Genomic DNA, 22,928 nt, shown 5'->3' on the forward strand with positions numbered 1-22,928 from the left:
TTAGTGCTATGCACATATGATCACATGATGTTGAGCATGGTTTCTAAACACCTTCCCTCAAGATCAACATCATGAAGTAGGCCTCCCTCAAGATGATGATTATAGGGAATCAAAGAAGGACTAAGCATTACATTCTATCACACCCCTTTAATGGGAATGTCCTTCCTCTGCATCAAACCAAGATCTCGTCGATGCTTCTCGAAAATCTCTTTACTAAGTGATTTGGTAAAGATGTTTGCAACATTTTCTTTGCTATCACAATGCTATTGTGTCATGTCAATGAGTACTACTCTTTCTCTGATGAAGTGCTCTCTAACATCAATGTGCTTTGTCCTAGAGTGATATATTAAATTCTTGGTCAATGCTTGAGCTGATTGATATCCTAGTTATGTACAATACTCAAACACACACATATATATACGGATGACATAGAAGATGAGGGTGTTTTTCACCCACCAAAACTTGTGTGGCTCTCTCTTCTAGCTCTCCCTCTCTCTCACCTTCTTCCGTTCTGCTTCCGTTGTTGAGATCTCTCATATGGAGTGAATGGTGAGAACCACCAAGGCTAATGTGCTCTAAAAGGGATTCTAGTAGTGAAGGCAAGGCAAAATGGCAAAAAGCTGTGGTCACAAAACAACCAAAAGGAAGCCATTGCTTTCTTATAAACCACAGCTAAAAAACTGGTGGTGAGTGTTCTTTGTAAGGACGGTTTGCATGTCTTACAACAAGTAGTGGCTACCTTTTAAAAAGAGAGGCTACACGGGATGGTAAAAGAAGGGTTGGGTATAAATGATATATCTCATTGGTGGATGAAAATAGCCAATCAATGGCCAAATCTTTGCATGAAAAAGGAGGGGACGTGAGCTAGATAACGTGAAATGAAACTACCAGTTGCACATCAATAAGAAGGGTGGTCGATTTGCTTTGGAGGCATGTTCTTGCTCATCTTAAGTTGTAGAGGGCAGCTAATCGTGGTTTTATGAGCTTATGCTCGTTCTAGAGGGGTTTGGCTTGGTTAAGTGAAGTTGCATTTGTGCCATCAGAATTGTTCATGAGAAGTTTGAGCTCATTCCAGTGGTCATGTGAGTGGATGCAAGAGTTTTGCTCAGATTGTGATGTTGGCACCTCAAAATATCATGGGTCGCTGAAATGATTTTACGAGAGTATTACTTGCCTCAATCAGAACGTGTGTGATAATAGAGAGCTATCAAGAGATATTTATGCTTTGGGAAGTTTTGGTTTGAGTTTGGGGGCTTCTTGATCGCATCTGTGGTCACAAGAGATGGTAGAAGAAGAGGTATTTTCTCATTGCAGTTGACCATCTGTTTTGGAGTAGTGGTGCACCAGGAGCAAGGAAAGCTACTATTTTTGTCTTGGATTTTTGGAAGCCTCATGCTAGCACCAATGGATGGTGGAAGGATATTATTATGCATTCAAAAGTCATGGGAGCCTTTTGCTTGCACCATCTAGAGTGTGGGTGGCCAATTTTTTGTTTGGGAGAGCTTTGTTTTGTTTTAATGAGTCATAGGCACACCATCAGTTCTACAGGGTGGCCAATTTGATAGAGAAGTGTTTGTTCACTCTAGTCAAGTTTTGGGCACTTCAAAGGGCACTTCAAAAGTAGAGAGGAGGCTCTATTTTTCAGTTCGAGGCTATTGATTTTGAGCCCGTGTAGTTTGAGCATAGAGGTCGATGATCATGGGTTTTGCCTTAGTTTGTGGAAGGCATGCTTGGGGAAGTAGATCAGTTTTTCATGAGAAGTAAGGCTCTTGTTAGGAACTTGTAAAAGCCAACTAATAGCTAGTTGTGAGCAAAAGTAGAGTCCAAGGTCCATTTGTGATTCTTGTTGAGATATCAAGCTCTATCCCCGACATATCTCCTGGATGACTATCATTTATGTCACCGCCTATGTTAGTTGTACTCGTGGTGTAGTTAGACTACCACGTATGTTTTTGGTTTGGGTTCACATATGAACCACGTATTCTAGGTTTTGACATATAGGGTATTTCCCTCTTCTATTGTATTTGTTGTTGTGTGCAAAAGTGAAGAATGGCTTCACCCTCCAACCTTGTGTCCTCTCTCTTTTGTGTGTTGTGAAGAAAGCTGAACTTGAGTCTCCTATCTCTCTCCCTCATTCTTTACATGGTATCAGAGCCTTGTTCGTGGTAAGGAGCTCAAGAAAGCTAGCCAAGTTTCTGGTGTCCTGATAAGAGGACCAGTGTAGCTTTCCTATTTCGAGTTTGGGAGCAAATCTCTGCAGGTACCACAGCCAGAAGTGCAGGAGTGCACTGCTTCAGATTGAGAGGCCCTTCGCGATGCGGCGAGAGCGCAGTATATGCTGCGGGCGAGGCCGTTTCGGTGACTTTATTTTTCTGATTTGAGGCCGTTTCAGGGCCCGTTTTGAAGGCGGAAGTTCTTCGCAGGCACTCAGAAAAAGGCCCTATTTTTGCTGTGCGACCACCGCGCGGCTAGTCGGTGGAAAGGTGCCACAGAAATTGCATCGTATGCCTATGTGCAGAGATATTGGGAGTTGCAGATTCATGCCTGTTGCCTGTTGATGCAAAATCGTCACAAGGAAGTGACTGTGTGGTGAAATACCACTTTCGTCTGTGTTGCAGATCTGCCCCTGTGAGGCTTTTCGCAGAAGTTTTGCTATTTGCCCTTGTGAGGCATTTGCTGTGTTTACAGGTTGCTGTTGCAATTCGTGATTTGTAAAATGTCTGAGAATCTGTCTACCATTGTCAGTGAGAAGCTTGACAAGAATAACTTCCAAGCATGGAAGTTCAGGATGACAAACTTCTTTATGGGAAAGGGAGTTTGGGATTACATCAGTGGTGAAACTGCAGAACCAGTTTTGGGTGCTGCTCCCACTCCTACTGAATTGAAGGCCTTTAAAGAATGGCATGAAAAAGCCAGAAAATGCCTGTATTGGCTGTCCGTTAGCATTTCAGATTCTATGATTGTGCATATACAGGATCTAGAGACGCCTAAGGAGGCATGGGATACATTGGTGAAGCTGTATAGCACAAATACCAAAGCACGAAAGATGCAGCTAAAGCAGGAGTTGCACAATGTGCAAAGGAAAAATATGAATATAAATGAGTATTCCTTGAAGGTGAAAGGCCTTGCAGATTCTCTTGCCTCCATTGGAGCACCTGTTGATGATGAGGACTTAGTGTCCGTGACCTTGAATGGTCTTGGGAAAGATTATGCACAATTTCGGACATCCATTGGAGTCCGTGAAACATTTCCTGATTTTCAGGAACTTATTGCTCTCTTGCTGAGTGAAGAGCAAAGGAATGGTGGTTCAGCCACCTCAACTTCTCAAGAGACTGCTTTCTACTTGAATACAGGTAGAGGCAGGGGTAGAGGAAGAGGCCGTTCTGGTGGCCGTGCAGGAAATCAGAACCAACAGCAACAACAGGAAAACCAGTCCTATGGAGGAGGACGTGGTAGTTCTAGAGGCAGGGGGAGCCAAAGAGGCCGTGGTTCATGGCAAAAGAACTAGCAAGTAAATAGCAGCACAGAATGCTATTATTGTGGAAAGCCTGGACACAAGGAGAATACATGCTATAAAAAGCAGAATGACATCAAAAGTGGAAAGTTGCAGCAAAGCAACTATGCATCATCAAGTGGGCATGGTGACGACAGAAATGAGCACCTTTTTGTGATGCAGCATATGGTTAACTCCATGTCAGGAGATGCTGCAGCTTGCAATGATGTTTGGTATGTTGATTCAGGTGCCTCTAACCACATGACCAGTCATGGTGAGTGGTTTCATGATGTGAGAAATTTGGATAAGCCAGGTTATGTTGAAACAGGTGATGATACTGCGCACCCAATTACGCAGGTTGGTAAAGTGCCATTGGCTATGCAGGATGGCAAAACAAAGTACTTGGCAGATGTACTTCATGTTCCAAAAATCACTAAGAACCTGGTTTCAGTTGGCCAGATGGTTGAGCAAGGTCTGCAGGTTCGATTTAACCCTGATGGATGCTTCGTTGAGGACTTGAAAAATAAGTGCCGCTTGGTTGCGAAAGGCAACAAAAATGGCAGAATGTTCACCTTGGATGTTGATATGCCTGAGGTGAAAGCTGCTATGTTTGCGCATGGGAGAGGTGTCATTGCAGATATTGAGATATGGCACAAGCGCATTGGGCACGTGAATATACAAAGGCTGAAATCTATGCAAACGAAAAACGTTGTTGCAGGTTTGCCTAAATTCAGAGTTGAGGGAATGCAAAAGGTATGTGAAGCATGCCAAATGGGTAAGCAGGCCAGACATGCATTTCCCAAAAATGCTAAGGTGAGCAGAAGACCTTTGGAAGTGATCCATTCAGATGTTTGGACAACCAAAGCTGCTTCTATTGGTGGATGCCATTATTATGTGACGTTTATTGATGACTACACTAGGAAGGTGTGGATTTATTTTATGAAGCACAAAAGTGAAGTGTTCAGCCATTTCAAGGCTTTTAAGGCCATGGTTGAAAAAGAGAAAGGTGTGCATATTAAAGTGCTAAGATCTGATGGAGGGGGAGAGTACTTTTCAGAAGAATTTTATGAATATCTGAAAGAACAAGGAATTCAAAGGAAGTACTCATGCAGGTCTACCCCTCAGCAGAATGGGGTTGCAGAAAGGAAGAACAGGCATATTGCAGAAGTAGGACGGGCGATCCTAAATGAGAAAAACATGCCTGATTATTTTTGGGCTGAAGCAGTAGCAACTGCTGTTTATATTATGAACAGAACTCCCACTGCAGCTGTCCATGGCATGACGCCTGAAGAAATGTATACAGGCCAAAAACCAGATATTTCTCACTTGAAGGTATTTGGTTGCATAGCCTATGTTCATGTTCCTGATGAGAAGAGAACAAAGCTGGATCCAAAGGCAGAAAAATGCATCTTTATTGGATATGCTCAGCACCAGAAAGGGTATCGCTGTTATAACCCTTCCACCCGCAAAATGCAAGTGAGCAGAGATGTTGTTTTTGATGAAATGAGCAGCTGGTATGCACCAACTGTTATGGTAGGAGATGCAGATGCAGGAAATGGGAATGCTGCAATAAATACAGAGCAGCAATCTCAAGCCTTGAGTGGACCCAGAGAGTCCTCTACTAGTGGATCTAATGCATGGACAGGGAGATTGAGATCTAGTGAATCGTCACATGGCAGTCCTGATAGTGTTGTGCAGGTATCACATAAGGGAAAAGAAAAAGTGGACCATGCTTTAGTGTTTGATGTGTCTGCTGGTAGCTCTCATGTTGATGGAGAGTCAAGTGGCTCTGAAATGAGCCTTGATGAGGAACTTGGGATTCCTTCTGTTGTTACACCTAGTGCAAGGAAAAGCAGGCATGATTTAAAGACTCCTGCAACTGATCCAGTTGTACGGAGGTCCACTCGTATTAAGTATCCAGTTGACAGGCTGAGATATGATGGGTATACAGCACATCACTATGCTTATATGGTCAAGGTTCTAGAGGAGCCAGAGCCCACATGTTTTGAGGATGCAGCAGGGCATAAAAATTGGGAAGCAGCTATGGATGAAGAGATGGCTGCCTTGGATGCAAACCACACTTGGGATTTGATGCCTTTGCCTCATGATAAGAAGGCTATTGGCTGCAAGTGGGTTTACAAAGTAAAGCACAATGCTGATGGGTCTGTTAGCAGGTACAAGGCAAGATTGGTTGCCAAAGGTTTTGCACAGACATATGGAATTGACTATGAGGAAACTTTCAGCCCAGTTGCAAGGATGGCAACCGTGAGAGCAGTAATTGCTATGGCTGCTGCAAAGGGATGGTCTTTGCATCAGATGGATGTGAAAAATGCCTTCTTGCATGGTGACTTGCAGGAAGAGGTTTATATGATGCAGCCAGAAGGTTATGAGGATAAAGCACACCCCGATTTTGTATGCAGGTTGCGCAAAGCCTTGTATGGCTTAAAACAGGCGCCGAGGGCATGGTCAGACAAGATAGGACAATATCTTGTCACTATTGGATTTCAGATTTCCAATTCAGATTTTTCACTTTATGTGAAAAGGACAAACAGAGGGATTGTGCTTATAGTCATCTATGTTGATGACTTGATTATTACAGGTGATAGTGATGCAGACATTAATGAAGTGAAGCTGCTGTTGAAGCAGAAATTTGAGATGAAAGATTTGGGAGAGCTGCGTTACTTCTTGGGCATTGAGGTTATTAGATCCCCGAGTGGGATATGGCTGTTGCAAAGGCAATACGGTTTGGACATGCTGTCCAAATATGGGATGACAGAGGCTGTAAGCCTATCTCTGTTCCATTGGAGCAGAATGCAAAGCTCAATGCAGAGTCAGGTGAGCTTCTTGAAGATATTACTATGTACAGGTGCATAGTAGGTAGCTTGATTTACATGACTATAACCCGACCAGATTTGAGCTATGCTGTGGGGCTGGTGAGTCAGTTTATGCAGGCACCGAGGCAGCCACATTTGGATGCGGCTAGGCGCATACTGCGGTATGTGAAGTCCACATTGCATTATGGACTGTTTTATGAAGCTGGGTGTGCATTACAGGTACATGGATACACAGATGCTGACTGGGCTGGTAGTGTCTCAGACAGGAGATCTACTAGTGGTTTTATGTTTTCCCTTGGGAGTGGTGCCATCAGTTGGAGCAGCAAGAAGCAGCCAACAGTTGCCTTGTCGAGCACAGAGGCAGAGTACAGGGGTGCAGCAATGGCTGCATGTGAGGTAGCTTGGTTACGGAAGCTACTTGCAGATATGGGACAATCAGTTCATGCAGCAGTTGTCATTCATTGTGACAACATTAGCAGCATCATGCTTGCTAATAACCCAGTTTATCATGCTAGAACGAAGCACATTGAGGTGCATTATCACTTTGTGAGAGAGAAGGTTCTAGCTGGTGAGATTGATCTTGTCTATGTCAGCACTGAGGAGCAAGTGGCTGATATCTTTACGAAGGCATTGGGTACCGAGAAGCTTCGCAGATTTAGGAGCTTGCTTGGTGTACGTGAGATGGATTTGAGCTTGAGGGGGAGTGTTGAGATATCAAGCTCTATCCCCGACATATCTCCTGGATGACTATCATTTATGTCACCGCCTATGTTAGTTGTACTCGTGGTGTAGTTAGACTACCACGTATGTTTTTGGTTTGGGTTCACATATGAACCACGTATTCTAGGTTTTGACATATAGGGTATTTCCCTCTTCTATTGTATTTGTTGTTGTGTGCAAAAGTGAAGAATGGCTTCACCCTCCAACCTTGTGTCCTCTCTCTTTTGTGTGTTGTGAAGAAAGCTGAACTTGAGTCTCCTATCTCTCTCCCTCATTCTTTACAATTCTTGGGCATCAAATTAATCATTTTGGCAACAAAGTTTTCTTCTAATCCTCCAGCCGATTCCCTACAAGTTCATGATTGTTTTATATTCAAGTCATTTATTGTTTTTTTTTGTTGCAGATATTAGTTTTTGGTAGTTATTGGTATATGATGTTTTCTGGTTGTGTGATTTCAGTTGATGGTGGGGTGTTTTTCCTTCTTGTTGGCAACCGTGAGAGCAATAATTGCTATGGCTGCTGCAAAGGGATGGTCTTTGCATCAGATGGATGTGAAAAATGCCTTCTTGCATGGTGATTTGCAGGAAGAGGTTTATATGATGCAGCCAGAAGGTTATGAGGATAATGCACACCCCGATTTTGTATGCAGGTTGCGCAAAGCCTTGTATGGCTTAAAACAGGCGCCGAGGGCATGGTCAGACAAGATAGGGCAATATCTTGTCACTATTGGATTTCAGATTTCCAATTCAGATTTTTCACTTTATGTGAAAAGGACAAACAGAGGGATTGTGCTTGTAGTCGTCTATGTTGATGACTTGATTATTACAGGTGATAGTGATGCAGACATTAATGAAGTGAAGCTGCTGTTGAAGCAGAAATTTGAGATAAAGGATTTGGGAGAGCTGCGTTACTTCTTGGGCATTGAGGTTATTAGATCCCCAAGTGGGATATGGCTATTGCAAAGGCAATATGGTTTGGACATGCTGTCCAAATATGGGATGACAGGCTGTAAGCCTATTTCTGTTCCATTGGAGCAGAATGTGAAGCTCAACAGGTGAGCTTCTTGAAGATATTACTATGTACAGGCGCATAGTAGGTAGCTTGATTTACATGACTATAACCAGACCAGATTTGAGCTATGCTGTGGGGCTGGTGAGTCAGTTTATGCAGGCACCGAGGAAGCCACATTTGGATGCAGTTAGATGCATACTGCGGTATGTGAAGTCCACATTGCATTATGGACTGTTTTATGAAGCTGGGTGTGCATTACAGGTACATGGATACACAGATGCTGACTGGGCTGGTAGTCTCTCAGACAGGAGATCTACTAGTGGTTTTATGTTTTCCCTTGGGAGTGGTGCCATCAGTTGGAGCAGCAAGAAGCAGCCAACAGTTGCCTTGTCGAGCACAGAGGCTGAGTACAGGGGTGCAGCAATGGCTGCATGTGAGGTAGCTTGGTTACGGAAGCTACTTGCAGATATGGGACAGTCAGTTCATGCAGTAGTTGTCATTCATTGTGACAACATTAGCAGCATCATGCTTGCTAATAACCCAGTTTATCATGCTAGAACGAAGCACATTGAGGTGCATTATCACTTTGTGAGAGAGAAGGTTCTAGCTGGTGAGATTGATCTTGTCTATGTCAGCACTGAGGAGCAGGTGGCTGATATTTTTACGAAGGCATTGGGTACCGAGAAGCTTCGCAGATTTAGGAGCTTGCTTGGTGTACGTGAGATGGATTTGAGCTTGAGGGGGAGTGTTGAGATATCAAGCTCTACCCCCGATATATCTCCTGGATGACTATCATTTATGTCACCGCCTATGTTAGTTGTACTCGTGGTGTAGTTAGACTACCACGTATGTTTTTGGTTTGGGTTCACATATGAACCACGTATTCTAGGTTTTGACATATAGGGTATTTCCCTCTTCTATTGTATTGTTGTTGTGTGCAAAAGTGAAGAAAGGCTTCACCCTCCAACCTTGTGTCCTCTCTCTTTTGAGTGTTGTGAAGAAAGTTGAACTTGAGTCTCCTATCTCTCTCCCTTATTCTTTACATGCATCAGGGGGATAGTCTTTACATCAAATGGATGTAAAGAATGCCTTCTTGCATGGTGATTTGCAAGAAGAGGTCTTTATGGAGTAGACCGGGTTGTGTTCATGCTATTCATCTTGAGTTTGTTTGCAAGTTGAAGAAAGCCTTGTATGGCTTGAAGCAAGCACCTAGAACATGGTTTGACAAGATAGGATAGTATCTTGTCACTTTGGCTTTCAGATTTACATAGCGGATTTCTCACTTTATGTGAGAAAAATAGAGAAAGGTATTATGCTGCTTGTCATTTATGTTGATGATTTGATCATCACAGGTGATAGTGATGAAGATATCCTTCATGTGAAAATGCTATTGAAGTAGAAGTTTGAGATGAAGGATTTGGGAGAGCTACATTTTTTCTTGGGCATTGAGGTGATTAGATCACCAAGTGGGATATAGCTCTTGTAGAGACAGTATGGATTGGACATGCTGTCCAAATTTGGGATGACAGGCTGTAAGCCTATTTCAGTTCCTTTGGAGTAGAATGTGAAGCTGAGTGTAGATGTAGGTGAGCTTCTAGAAGACCCTACTATGTACAGACGCATAGTAGGAAGTTTGATTTATATGACTATTACCACCAGGCCAGATTTGAGCTATGATGTTGGATTGGTAAGTCAGTTTATGCAGGCTCCAAGGAAACCGCATTTGGATGCGGCTAGATGCATACTCAGGTATGTGAAGTCCACATTGTAGTATGGACTATTTTATGAGGCTGGGGTTCAGATACAGTTGCATGGATACACTGATGCTGATTGGGCTAGTAGTATTTCTTATAAACGATCTACCAATGGATATGTGTTCTCTTTTGGGAGTGCTGCAATCACTTGGAGCAGCAAGAAACAGCCTACAGTTGCCTTGTTAAGCACAGAGGCTGAGTACAGGGGTGCAGCAATGGCTACATGTGAAGTAGCTTGGTTGCATAAGCTACTTTATGATATGCATCAGTCTACAGATGGGCCAATTGTCATTTATTGTGACAACATGAGTAGTATACACTTGGAAAATAACCCAATCTATCATGCTAGAACAAAGCACATTGAGGTGCATTATCACCATGTGCGGGAGAAGGTTTTACTAGGTCTTATTGATCTAGTTTATGTCAGCACAGAGGATCAAGTAGCTGACATATTCACGGAGGCATTGGGAACAGAGAAGTTGTGCAAGCTCAGAGACCTACTTGGTGTGCACGAATTGGGATTGAGCTCGAGGGGGAGTGTTAAGATATCGAGCTCCACTCATGACATGCCAGGGTGACCGTTGTGCATTTATGTCACGACTTGTTAGCTACAGATGCGGTTGGTACACTGCCCACAAATAATAGCTAGATGACAGCTATCCTTATCTACTCTAGTTCATGGCTCAGTTAGTATGCCACCTTAGTTAGCTGAGTTTGGTTTGAGACCCACATATAGGGTTCTTCTATTTCTTTGTACAAGAGTTCTTTTGGCTTTCACAACTAAGAAGAGGAAAACTATTTTTCAGCCTCCACCTTTGTGTATATTCCCCCATTGTGTATGTGAGAAAGCCACAAGTGAGACTCCTTCCCTCTCTCCCACTATCTTCACATCCTCCTCTCGTTCTCATATTCCCCTAGAAAAAGCAATATCTATGGAGCCCCCGTTCCTCAATTCCATGCTACTAGTCCCTAAGATAGAAGTCAAGGAGGTCAATGGATGTGGCAATGTAGGCTTTGGAAGACCCTCCTTCTCTGGTAGAGGAGGAGCTCTACAAGTAGGGGTACAATGACAAATGTTTGTCATCAGAGTGAACTCACCGGAGCACTTTCTCCAAGCAAGACAAGCCAAGCTGCTATACCCTGCACCTCTTACACAAGGGAGCTACAATAGACATCTACATCCACATTAGAGGTGCAGTTTTGGGCAGCTACTAGACATGTAAGGCCAACCATCAACCACAATGACTCCAATAGAGGAGAGAGAACACTTGAGAATTCATGAGCGTATCATGCAGAGGGCATCCTGGTTGCAAGAGTGGAGAAAACTCATCAAGGAGTAAGTTTGTTGCCATAGTCATTGATGAGAAGGATTTCAAAGACACTGAGGATTTTCTTTTCGATCACACACTCAAATTACTTCATGGCCCTCGTCCTCCTTAGCCTATTTAGGGGCTTAGCACATGGGAAAAAATAGGATGGGAATGGGAAAAGGTGGTCCCAAGTGGTCCCATGCATATTTATATCCTATTCCCAGTTGACCATGTGCTAACAAAAAAAGAACTAGGGATGGGTTTAGGAGGAAGAGGACACATGGCATCATGTGTTTAAGAGGTGGGGACCTTGTGGGGACAAGGACACATGTCATCCTTCCATGTTTTTGAATCCCTAAAAAAGGGGAACCCATTCTAATTGCCAGGGTTTAGAGGCCATGGTCCAGGATGGGAGAAAAAGTGGCTACTCCCATTCTAAATCCATCCTAGACCACTTGGTGTAGGATGGGAGTAATGATGAGACAAAAATATTCCCATCCTAAACCCATGCTAGCCCCATCCATGTGCTAAGGCCCTTAGAAGGGTGGTTTTGTTATAGCTGGGTGAAGCGGTGCTATTAACCGATGCTTCTTACAGAGAGGGCATTTCAGCTTGCTCTTCAATAGCCCCAAATCACCTCCAAGTTACTTCAGCATGGTCTCTGGATCATAAGGGATTAACCTCTCTACTTGGAGAGGTGGTCGCTTTTCTTCAACCCAGACATGCCTAGGTCTTCCAAACTTTCCATTTGGGTTGAGATTCCTAGGTCTTCCAAACTTTCCATTTGGGTCGAGATTCCTAATTTACCCCTTTCTCTCCTTAATCAAGCTACTTCTTTGTGCGTCTCTTTGGGGAAAGTTTTGCAAACCACATATGGATAGCGCTACAATGCCTTCGGAATGGGGTTCCCTTTTGGGTTGTTTCAGTTTATGCTCCTACCAGTGCTCAGGACTGAGTGACCACTTGGCAGTCTATTAGCTGCAAATCTGGGAGAACTTGAAGGATACCATGCAACTTATAGACCCTAACTTGGTGGGGGATTACACTTGGTCTAATAGGAAAATTGGGGATTATGGATGGGAAGCCAGATTGGACAGAATTTATCTTTCTCACCATCACTTATTCATCACCTCTAAGGTTGGGATTCAAAAATTCTTTGCACTTCCACTTTCTGATCACAAGCTAGTTATGCTGAGCTGTGATTTTGGACAAGGAAGAAAATCTCGTCATGGTTCAAGGCTGCTACTAACCCCAGTCTTTTTTTGTTTAAGGCTATTCATTACCAAATTATAGAGGTGTGTAGTAAGATAGTATGTGGTCAAGATGCCTTGTCCATTTGGCAAAATGCAGTCAGGGACACTCAACAGATATTGAAGAATGCAAGGAAAAGTTGGGCCAGTATAAGGGCCAAAAGAATGGACAAAATTAAGGATGCCATTGAGGCGCTAGAGCTGAGGGCACAACAAAGATGCACTAGTGCTCAAGCAAAACTACTTCATGCTAAAGCTGGCCTCTAAAAGCTAGAAAAGGCCAGATTCATGGAGACACGGGTTTATTTAAGGAATTGGTGGGTTGGTAAGATGGACAAACCAACCAAGGCGGTATTCAATCTTATCAAAGGAAGAGAGCTCGTGAGGACATCCCCCTTTTAGAAGTAGCTGACAATCAGTAGGCTATAAGTGAGACTAAGAATCTAGATTTCATTTCAGATCACTTTTAGAAGTTACTCTCACCCTCTCTCTCGGTAACTCTTGAGATTTGTCAAGCCCAAGAAAACTGTAGGAGGGTCAAGAAGGCTCTGGTGCAACCTTTTGATCAAGCATATCTCTAAGCCCCCCTTTCCTTAAAAGAGATCAAGGATGTTGTCAATGCAATCAAAGATGATAAAACTCCTAGGGAAAATGGTTCCCTATTGAGTTCTATAAAACTTTTTGGGAGGTGGTAGGTCCATGACTCCTCGTTGTTTTGCATAAGAGCCTTCACACCCATCAACTACCTGAGGGTAGAATAGATGAAAACATTAACACTCAAAAGTTGCGGTTAGTTGTTCACAGGAGAACCATATGATGATGGGAGAATTTTGAGTTCATACACACTTAAGGAAATAATATTGATTTACAATACATAAAAAAGGACATGAATATAGACAAAGGAAATCAACTGATATTGATCTTATGCTTACAACCAAGCCGCCTTGGCTTGCAAGAAACACAGCAAGCTTCTTAACCTTGCAACTCTAGTGAAAGAGAGAACTCAGCACACTGCTCTCTTGTTCTCTTCTACTCCCTTTTGTAACTTTGTCTTTTCTAACTACATAAACCTTCCTTCTAAGAGTAGTAGCACTCGGTGCATTGTGCCACAATCCCTTGTACCTTAGTTGTAGAACAATGCTCAGCCCAGAACATTCCACCGCTTTCAAGTAGGTCGGTACTTCAGTGATAACTACACTTTGACCCTTGCCCATGTTAGCGTGTGAACCGATGGCTAACAATCACTAGCAGATTAAGAATGGTAGAAGGGAATATGGACTTTGTCGAAACCTCCATAATATGAAAAAGACAATGAAAGAGGATCAAGTGATGAAAGACCACCACTGCCCATGTTAGCTTGACATAGTTTGGGTGTATGAATTGTCACAAAAAGATAGATTTACCTATCATAAATCATTGAGCATCTGAATGGTGCAGTTATCAAGCTTATCCCTAAAGGTGGTAGGACAGATATGCTCAAGAATTGGCAACCTCTAATAATGTTGAATTGCACCTACAAAATTTTGGCCAAGACATTAGCCCTAATTATGGATAGTTAGATTTTATAGGAGCAAAAAGTTTTCATTAAGGGACACCACCTTCTGGAAGCCATCATTAACATGTGGGAAGGATGTGAGTATGCTGGAGACACCAAGTAGGATATCTGCTTTATGAAAGTTGATTTTGACAAGCCTATGACAAACTAGACTGGGATTTCCTAATCCAAACTCTCTAGGACATGGGCCTTGGCCTAGAGTATGTCTCTTATATCAAACTTCTCCTCTCCAAAGCTTCTGCCAAAGTTTGTGTAAATGATGTCATGTCCTCTGTTTTCCCTTTCAATATTCCATCAGACAAGGTTTCCCAATTGCTTCTCTCCTTTTTGCCATAGCTGTTGATGCCTCAGGGTGGCTCTTCTCTAAGGACCTCCACAAAGGCGATATTAGGGGCATTGAGTTACCCTTTGGCAAGTAGTTGGTTAGTCAACAATTTGCTAATGACACAAGATTGGCTCCCAAGATGTTGGTGTTGTGATGGAGTGCCTGGATATTTTATGCACAGCTTCTAGGTCTCTCATTAATCACACTAGAATGGGATACAATGCCCTCATTGGATAGTAGCAGCCTTACCTGGATGTGTTTGGTTGTCACCCATTACCTCCGGGCAAGCTGTTCAGATTTATAGGAATTCCTATGAGATTTGGGATCTGTTTGAAGGACAAATGGAACTAAGTTCTTGACAGATTTTGTTGTAAAGTGAAAAAGTGGAAGGGTTTCCAAGCTGACTTAGCTGGTAGGAGGATGGTTTTTAACCATTGTTTATACCCTATCACCATCTTTTATTTGTCCCACTGGCACCCTAGTAGCAAGGGCTTGTCTCAACTAATCCCTAAATGTACGTTCTTCCTTTGGGGTGGTAGCTCCAAGATACCTAACGTTAAGTGGGGATTTTGAACCAAACCTAAGGCTAAAGGAGGTTTAGGTGTGGTTGACATTTAGCTTTCTTCTACTAATTTTGATGCATCATGTATTATCAAAGTAAGGGATTTGTCTCAACTGATTCCTAAGTGTAGGTTCTTCCTTTGGGATTTGTTATCTTTATCTATAACAACCTTTAAAACACCATGTCCAATTAGACAAAATGTTAATGGTAGTACCACCTCTACCTATTAGCTCCACCTACATCACATCCAACTTGTATTTGACCTAGAAAGCCTTCTCTTCCTCAAATTACTCCTCCTTGGGCAGCAAAAGATAAATTGTTGATGAGGGTTGAGGCTGCATGCTCCTGTAGCTCCTTGTTATCTAGCGGAGGGTAGGAAGCAAGGTCAATAAATTCATGCTCATTACATTCCCAAGTAAAAGGGATTTGTGGTAGGTTGAAAGCATCAAGGGGGGAACACCCATTAAATCATCTAATCCAGTGAGGTCAAACTCATAATTGTCCCTGAGGATGAGATCATGATGGGGATTGGTCTTGGTTGAGGCAGTCAATAGAGCGAGCGAGAAAAAGCGAGCAAGCCCAAAAAAGCGAGTGACAATTAGTTGAAGTGATTGGAAAATCAAGCAAGCAAAGAAAGAATCTAAGTTTTTTATAAAATAATTGCTTGAAGTATAAAGTATTCAAACGAGTGGTTATGTGTCACATTTCTTGAAATTGAGTAGTCTAAAGTTAAGGACTATTGTAACATGACCCATTTGGGTTTGGAAATTATCTTAGGGGGTCACTCATAAACATGTAACATATGACTTTTGTGCATTGAGGGGTATTTTTTAGTGGGGGGACTTACATGTTGTTTGTGTGCATGAGGGGATTTATAAAATATCAACTTAATGTAATTTATATATGTAGATATTTTAAAATGTAAACACATACATGGGTTCAACCATTTACATGACAAAATGTAAATTGCAAGAATAGGGGTAATATTTAATACATGCTTGCTTGCACATGCTTTATGGGTTTATGAAGAGTGATCCCTAGCATGTAATTACAAGGTGGAGGATTTTAAATTTTGGTTTTTTTTGCCAAAATAGACAATGTCTTCTCGCTCCCCATTATGGGCAACCTTGCTTTAAACTTGGTGCAAAAAATTGGACAGAATTTCACCAAATTCATATTCTGATGCAGGCAATTTTTTTAGATGGTGTAAAAAGGCATGATATTCATCTAAATGTAATCTGATCCAGGCATGCATACATATGATATGATTGTTTATGTTAAATATTTTCATGCATGTTATTGTTGGCATTCACTTGAGGATTGATTGCAATTTTCTTCCATAAAAGTGCATGGATGATGAATAATTAATGTTGCATCATTTTTTGTATTCATGTTTTTCAAGGTTTATGGTTTAGGTAGAACTTAAAAGTAGAAACATATAAGCTTGCATATGATCAAATCATTGCATACGAGCACTCGTTCATGAATCAGATCATTGCATTAAATCTGTGATTCATGAAAATCCATGAAAGATAGTACATGCATGAACCACGATCGAGGTATTTGGCATCTGACATTGTAACTGGAATACCTCGATCGAGGTATCGTAGCATGTATATACCGAGAACATCATACTTAAAGATTGCAAGATTGAGCATCTTCAAATGAGCACTGCATAGGGACATGTTAACATCGAGCACCTTTAAGCTAGCCATGGGTGAGTAAACTGAACTATCAACATTTTGGCAATCCTACTAGGGAAGCGTCAATTCAATTGGGAGTTGATGAGTTGTTAGTTCAAGAGATCTAGATACCTGAGATAGTAAGCTTAGCATTGAGGTGTGAGGTTAACTAGTGACAAAGTGAAATAGTTGCTAGGAAATGTGGGCGACAACAACAAAATTGTCCAAGTAACTCCAAATGAGGTGTGTAGTCTAGTGGTGTGCTTGAAGACCAACATGTGGGATACACAAAGTATTTGGATAGCTTCTCAGATACTTTCTACCTTAGTAAATGGATGGCACATGCTCAGAAAGAAGATGAAGATACGTGGCCAGGTGCAAAGAGTTCCTAAGGCAAAGGAGTTACCTACATCATACCATGAGAACTAGAGCGATCTCAGAACCGAAGTTCAAGCCTGAAGAAGATTGGCAAAAGCATCAACTATCCAACAGGAGTGACGAGCATGAGGAGAGAACTAGGCCACACTACCATAGTGTGGAAGTTGATTACTATGCATAGTCAAAAGGATGAAATGTAGTCTAGGGTTGAGGCATCCTAGAAGAGTAGCAATGAAGGTCCATCATGGCAAGTGGAGTCCGTGCATTCATCTACAAAAAGCTTGGATTTCGAGCAGATGGCCATTTTTTGTATGGAACATCAAAATGAACATGAAGATCAATGAAGAGAACGACTTCAAAACTACTTGTCTATTATTCCAGAGAAATTACGTCAAGAAAGATATGAAGGAAGAAGGTTGGCTATAATAGATGACCAAAGAATCAATTTACAGGACGATCAGCATGCTTCTGATGGAGAGAGATGCCAACAAACACCTAAAGTGAATGTAGAGCAGTGCAATTTGCCTAAGTTCCTCTCACTGTGGATAGAAGTGCTACCTGTCCTATAGATGAACAACTTGTATCTCTAAGGCCTGAAGATAGTACAAATTGACTGCAAGATAGTCAACATTGACCCCATACATAGGTGGAGAACTAGTGATTTGGTTCTACTGGGCAATTGACTGTGTGTACCATGGCTATGGAGCAAGGATGGAAAATGCCTTTGGAATGAGCAGAGAAGTCTAAGTCTAGCACCATCAAGATAAATTTTCAAAATTTCAAAGGCATTGATGTGATGAAGACCCATTTAGTCATCTGCAAAGTTTCTTGTGGATGTGCCACATCAATGGTGCCACAACAGATAGAGGAATACATGGATTATTTTTTGTGTACCTTAATAAAAATTTCTCAAAGATGGTTCAATCCGTTCCCAATTGGATATTTTCCTGATTCGTATGCAATGTCTGAAGCATTCTTGCAAAGGTTTAGGTAGAAGATCAACTGAGAATATGTTCAAACAAAGCTAAGTGAATTGAAGCAAAATAAGGGAGATTCCATCCAAGACTTTGTACTTAGGCTGCTAGGTCTTATCAAATCAGATGAACATTGTTTCAGATAACAATTCTATGCAAGCTTGGTTGATCAGAGGCTGTACTCAAGTTGATTTGTGCAAGCAAGAGATAGTCAATTCAACTAGGACTTAAGAGTTGCTAGACCGATCTGTTACTCTAGAGAGGAGTGAAGGCATAAAGAGCAAGGCAGAAGAAAGATGCTGACAGCGACACTAAGGAATCACCAGCAAAGAAAGATAAGCTCAAAACTGAGCTGAAAAAGGCCTTGAAAGAATTGGGCATTTGAGGGCAACTAGGCAACAATGAGAAATGGTGTAACAATTTTTTGAGGGGTGGACATATGGAAAAAGAAAGCAAGACTAAGTATTGGAATACTTGCAGCAAGTTTCATCCATGATGAATCGAACTGTTGGTTCAATGGTAAAAATTTCCAAGTGTCAGTAAACCAGGTAACAGCTAACTCTCGACCATCGAATGGTAAGCCACCACATCCTGAGCAAAAAGGAAAAGGTAAGAATGGTAAGGAAAGAGTAGATACCTCCAAAAAATTAAGTGTTCTTGTTGTGGAGAAAATCATCTCTATTTTGATTGTCCGATTTGGCCTACACATTTGAAATTTCTCAAGACTTACATGGAAAGAAAGGAAGTGGATCCAAAATGTTGAGCAGTTATAGCCGAGCTACCCAAGTGGTTACTTGATCAAAGGGATTAGTTACAACCACTCCAAACATAGATTCTTCAAATAAAGATATCAATTGGAAGGCTCAAGAAGAAGTTTGCTCCTAAAATTGCAAGGGATTTCAAGGAGAAAGCTCTAGCAGTGCAAATGCTTGAACAGATTTAGCAATCCATCACCAAGCAAGGGGACACAAAAGGTATATTGTAGGATGGTGTCAACTCTATAGGTGGAATCTATTATATAGTTAGTTTTTTTGTTGTCATTCCTATGGAGCATCATGCCTATCCAATCCTATTGGGATGACCTCGGCTAGAAAGTGCAAAAGTACTCCATGATTGGGGTTTGGAGGAGACAATCATTAAAACAAATAGTCAAGATATATGAATTCCTACAAATCCTCAGAAGGTTCCAAGAAGTTGTCGACCAAAGGAGTTGAAAGCAATGGATCCATTCCCTCAACATATAGTCACGACAGATGGAATTACAAATCCTACCTGTGGGTCAAATTGAAAATTTTCAATGGCTGTAGAATAGGAGCTGAAAGTTGAGCAATTGCTAAGCAAAAAGGTCTCTTCCCAAGTAACTTCACTAAAGACATTGAAGGGGAACAAGAGCTAGATGTAATGTCAATGGCTATTACATGACTCAGTAATGAGCCATTAGTACCAGAGCCAACAACAAGAACTAAACCTCAGAACAAAAGATAACCCTACAATGGAAGTGGTAAGTGCCAATCTTTCTTTCGAATGATAGGGTTATAAAAGATTTATATGTCAGGTACAAGAATGTTTTTTCTAGAATTACACTTATTTACGTGGAGTTCCTCCTGAGTTGTGTAAACATAGGATACTTTTGGTGCCATATGCCAAACCAATTCGATAACATAGGTATATAATGAATCCCAACTATGCTAAATAGGTAAAAGCCAAGTTGGATCAACTATTGTGTGTTGGTTTTATCTATGCCATTGACCACAGTGATTGGTTGTTTACTATTTTGGTTGTGCCTAAGAGAAATTGTAAGCTTCCAATCTGCATGGACTATCACAGTTGAACACACAGACAATCCCTGATCCATTCCCATTACCCTTTACTACTGGAATTTTAGATCAAGTTGCAGGACATGAGATGTACTCGTTTATAGATGCTTACAGTGGTTATAATCAGATTACTATAGCCCTAATGGATCAGTATAAGACTGCCTTTATTAGAGAATGGGGTGCTTTTGCAACTCAAATAATGCCCTTTGAATTAAGAAATGCCCCATCAACCTTCCAGAAGTTCACGGCAGAAGCGTTCTGAGATTATCTCACTAAGTTCATTACCTTTTACGTGGATGATTTTTGTGTTTACTCTTCAGACACAAATCATCTCAGTTATCTAGAAAAGGTTTTTTTGAGATGTAGACAAGCAGGTATATCACTCAACCTACCTAAAAGTGCATTTTGTGCCCAAGTGTTAACCACAATGGTTAACAATTCACATGTTGTAATGACAAAGCAAAGAAGTAGGAGAGGGTGTGAGACTTAGAATATGCTATCTGCCTTGGAGCTGTATGGCACCAAGTGTTTGTAATGTGAGAGTGAGAGAGCTATAAGAGAGTACACAAAGATTAGCCCTCCCTTCAAAAGGTGGAATGTATTTAATGAGATTGCTCTCAATGGAAGCGCAACAAAAGAGGGTGAGAGAGAGAGAGAGAGCCACACAAGTTTTGGTGGGTGCAGAACACCATAATCTTCTTTGTCATTCATTTATATATGTGTTTGAGTATTGTACATAACCAGGTTAAGCCACAGTGATCTTTAAAACCCATAACCTCCCACTTAAAGGCCAATGTGTCTTTAAGGGAGAATAACTAGTGTGCATACTGTCCAATGCCCATCAAGGCATGACAATACTCAAACCACTGACTAGGTAGACTCTTCATCAGCATATCTGTAGGGTTATCATCTGTATGAACCTTGACAAGCTCTATGTGCTTGTCCTCTAGTACCTCCCTAATAAAATGGTACCTGACCTCAATGTGTTTGGCCTTTGCATGAAAGTCCAGATTCCATGCTAGCTGTATAGCACTCATAGAGTCAGTATGCAATGTCGGTACACCTGTATGAATCCCCAAATCTCCCCCTAGCCAATCAAGCCATATAGCCTCCTTGCAACCCTCTATGGCTGCAGCAGCATACTCGACCTCTATGGTAGACAAAGCAATGCACTTCTGTGTACAATATATCCACAACCCTGCACCACCTGCAAAGGTGAACACATAACTAGAAGTGGACCTCCTGCTATCCACATGCCCTCTGCATAATCTCAATATGTGTACCCAAGTACACGCATCTCTCCTCTATCATAGTAGATGCACACCTCCTTGTTGGTAGCCTTTGTGTATCTCATAATGCACTTAACTATCTCCCAATACCTCTTTCTTAGATTAGCCATATATCGGCTAACAACTCCCACTACAAATGCAATGTCTGATCTAGTAGCTATCATAGCATACATAAGACTCCCAACTGCTGATGCATAAGGAACCTTGACCATCATGGCCCTCTCCTCATCTGATTTGGGACTATCTATCTAACTCAATTTCACCACATATGGAGGCAATGGAGTACTTATTGACTTCCCCCCTCCATATTAAAATGTTGCAATACTTTTGTAACATGTCCTTGTTGGCTCTTGCCTACGGCTTTCGTCGGAAGAGCAAGGTATTCTCAGTATGTAGGGTTCCAAGGCTTTTTGTCACCTACAGATATATTGGGGTTGTTGTTAGTAGTATACATGTATCTTAGGACCTCGAGTCGTGTTTTGATGAGAGATGTAGGCTTAAGTGTCATAAAACATAATGCATGCATGTGTAAAAGGAACGTGTATCATCATGGTTTAGGTAATAAAGGCTTTCGCCTTCATTGGGGGTTGCAGGGTTTAGGAGGAGTTTAAGGGAGTTTAGAAGAGGTTCTAGGGTTAGAAGGAGGTTCCAAGGTTTAGAGAGATAGAGAGAGGTTCCAGAGTTTAGAAGAGGTTCCAAGGTTTTGAGAGAGGTTTCAGAGTTTAGAAGAGGTTCCAAGGTTTAGAGTAGAGTACATGGTGAAGAACTCATCTCCCTTGTAGATCATGGAGATTAAGGGTTGAGGAACTAAGGGTTTAGGGGGAGCATAGGAGTGGGAGAGAAAGAAGGTGTAAGAGCATGGGGGAAAGAAGAGAGAGGAGGGAGGAGGAGGAGGAGAAGGAGGGAGGAGGAGAAGGAAGGAGGAGGAGGAGGAGGAGAGGGAGAGGATGGGTTGTAAGGTTGGAGGAGAGGGGACGAGGGTTGCAAGCTTAGGACATGCTTTTGGACGTGGAGTGCAAGGAAGCATAGACGCTTGAGACAATTGCTTGGAATACCAAAGTAGAACTCAACACAATGCCCCAAAGAGTGTGGGCTTCATTCCATTATGGGGTATTTATACAAGTTGGAGAGCTTCTCTCTCTACATGTAGGAATTGTAACACATTCTCTCTCTACATGTAGAACTTGCATATAGAAGTCGTATGTAGAACTCGCATGTAGGAGGTGCATGAAGAACTTGCATGTAGGAGTTGCATGTAGAACTCGCATGTAGAACTCACATGTAGGAGTTGCATGTAGGAGTTGTATGTAGAAGTCACATGTAGAACTCGCATGTAGGAGTTGTATATAGAACTCGCATGTAGAACTTGCATGTAGGAGTTGCATGTAGAAATCGCATGTAGGACTCACATGTAGGAGTTGCATGTAGGAGTTGTATGTAGAAGTCGCATGTAGAACTCGCATGTAGGAGTTGTATGTAGAACTCGCATGTAGAACTTGCATGTAGGAGTTGCATGTAGAAATCGCATGTAGAACTTGCATGTAGGAGTGATATGTAGAACTCACATGTAAAACTTGCATGTAGGAGTTGCATGTAGAAATCATATGTAGAACTTGCATGTAGAACACGCAAGTTGGATTTCTAAGAGGGATTATTTCTAGTCTCATGTAAGTAAGCGGAGCTTTGCCGCTACTCTACACACACATTCTGTTCTACCTAAGTCCATGTTGGCATAGAAACAACATACTCCCGGATCCATTTTATTACCCATCCTCGGGTTATGGCTCATTGCGAGCACGTACCTGGCTTGCCATGCTTTTAGTCCAGTGGCTATGGAACTTGTGTCATGCCAGTCGATCCTATTGTAAAGCCTTGGCAACATACAATTTTTGCTCAGCTTCCAGGTAGCCTGTATCCACCATTTGCTCGAACAGAGATATGTGGCGTGCTTTTAAGAAGATCACTCTTTTATAG

Source organism: Dipteris shenzhenensis, chromosome 11 (genome assembly GCF_047967505.1).
Source record: "Dipteris shenzhenensis isolate YYH24624 ecotype China chromosome 11, Dip_SZ_1.0, whole genome shotgun sequence".
Classification (NCBI taxonomy): Eukaryota; Viridiplantae; Streptophyta; class Polypodiopsida; order Gleicheniales; family Dipteridaceae; genus Dipteris; species Dipteris shenzhenensis.